We start from the raw sequence: 2,246 nt of genomic DNA, 5'->3' as shown, positions 1-2,246 counted from the left end.
GCAGTTTTTACACCTATGGGGTGTAGACCATACCTTTGGTATCCCACATTCTCCTACTGGCCAAGCCATTGTCGAACGCGCTCATGGTACCTTGAAGCGTGTTTTGGACAAGCAGAAAAGGGGAATGCATGGAGAAACCCCACAGAGCCGACTAGCAAAAGCTTTGTATACAATTAATCACCTTACAGTACCACAAAATTCAAATAATCCTGTTATTCTGAATCATTTTCTCTCATTGCAGTCTGCAGGCGACAGACAGCTGCCCCGGGCAAAAGTCTGGGTACGGAATTTCCTCACTAACCAGTGGGAAGGCCCTCATGAGCTTATCGTTTGGGGTCGTGGGTATACTTGCATTTCCACAGATACTGGGGGATGGTGGCTACCTGCAAAATGTGTTCGCCCCGACCTACGGCACCAGAGGCAGAACAGGCAACCTCCAAATGATGACCAGAACGCCAACCATCCAAATGGCGACCAGAATGTAGATCATCAGCCTAATGACTCTTCTGATGATGACCAGGATGTCAACCATCAGGCAGATGGTCCTTCTACAAGCAGAGACTGGGATGGTCCTTCCACAAGCAGAGACTGAATTTTAAATTTCTTGTTATATAGTCAGATAGTTAAAGCCTTAAGGACATATTTAGAATTAATAACTGATGTAGATTTCTATTTAGGATTAATAGTAGGGTTGTTATCTTATAAAACAAAAAGGGGGAATTGTAGGTACAAAAATGCTGTTAGTGAGGATCTTCTTGTTATTTTCTAAGTCCGTGAAAGACTTTTCTCTCTCACAGAAGAGGGAGCAGGGAATGTAAACAACCAAGCCACCTGCAACCTTGGAAAGTCTTGTTTATGGTATAGTAGAAAATATTTTGATAATGGATGTTTTAGGATTTTGGCCAATCACCCCCAAGGGTCCAATTAGACTATGAAGAAAAAAGTCTATAAAAGAGTTTGTAAAATAATTAAATAAATCAATCTTGCTGCACAATTCCTGCCTGCTGGATCTTCTCCTCCTCCTCCTCCCTATGGCTGCGGGACACGGTGATATACCGTAGGAACCAGGCCAGCTGTAATAGTGGCCTAAGGCAGAGAGCTGCACACAAATAACAATTGATCCACAGCACACAGCACTTGGCTTTTGATATTTTTCACATTAAAGGAAAAGTCCTAGGATGGATTAAACAAGTGACAGTCCAGGAATGAGAAGCAGCAATGTCTCCCTGCAGTAAAGGGCAGCTGTACTCCCTCCTCCTGCCCAGTCCTTCCATGCTGGAAAGCAGGGGCACAGTCTTCATTTACTTCCTCTACTGTTTATTTCATGCACTCTTGAAATACACGTTCCTTTTGTCAACAATCACAAAAGAGGAAGAAATCAGTGAAGTAATGCATTTTGCTTAGAAAGAAGTGTAAATTCTCTAACTTTGAAGCATAACCAAATTCTCACCTCAAGAAGTAAGTAAAAGACTTTTCTTAGAGGGCAAATTTTTGCATAAATATACAGTTTCTTTCTGACCACCTCCAGACTTGGGGATAATAACTTGAAAGTAGATAAAATGTGTCAAACCAAAGGTCTGCAGAGGTCAGTATTCTCCCTCTAATTGTGAATACGGAAGTAGGCTGTTCTGCATCTTGTTAATTATTGTTATTTGTTGTCCCCCGGTATCAGTTGTTTTTCCCCTTGTTTTTTCACTTTCCTCTTTTTGCACTTTCGTGCCCTATAAGACTTCATTGTTTCCTTAGGCTCATGCCTGGCCATATGAGGAGGATCCAGCATGAAATGGATGGAAGAGCACAGGAACAGAGCAAAGAGTCAGACTTTTCCACATGGGATAGAGTCCTAGCCTTCTCCTCCTACTGTGTTTGTGGCATCTGGGTTTACTCTCTTAAGCTGCAAAGCAGAGGTTTTGCAGCTCTGCATCAAAACAAGTGAAAATACAGACTGCAAACCGTGACCTGAATCTATAATGGATGACTTCTGAAACTGTTCAGAGATGCTCCATGAATATTTTAGTTAGAGATAGGCAATAACTCAGCCTACGAATACAATGTACAGTTGCCTGTTACATGGCCAATGAACAGGTGTAGAATGGTAAATAAGCAGCATTTGTCTCCATTTTTCCAAAGAATGTCTGAACCTTCTTTGTAACTTTTGAATACACAGAAGAATAAAGCGTCTTTACTCTGGTAGGGCAGCTTTGACTCTCGTCCCACTAATTTCAGTGGGGTTGAGAGATGTTCAG

This window comes from Corvus brachyrhynchos, unplaced genomic scaffold, assembly GCF_000691975.1.
Source record: "Corvus brachyrhynchos isolate BGI_N302 unplaced genomic scaffold, ASM69197v1 scaffold416, whole genome shotgun sequence".
NCBI classification, from domain to species: Eukaryota; Metazoa; Chordata; class Aves; order Passeriformes; family Corvidae; genus Corvus; species Corvus brachyrhynchos.
The sequence above is the reverse complement of the archived record's forward strand: the minus strand, read 5'-3'. Positions refer to the sequence as shown.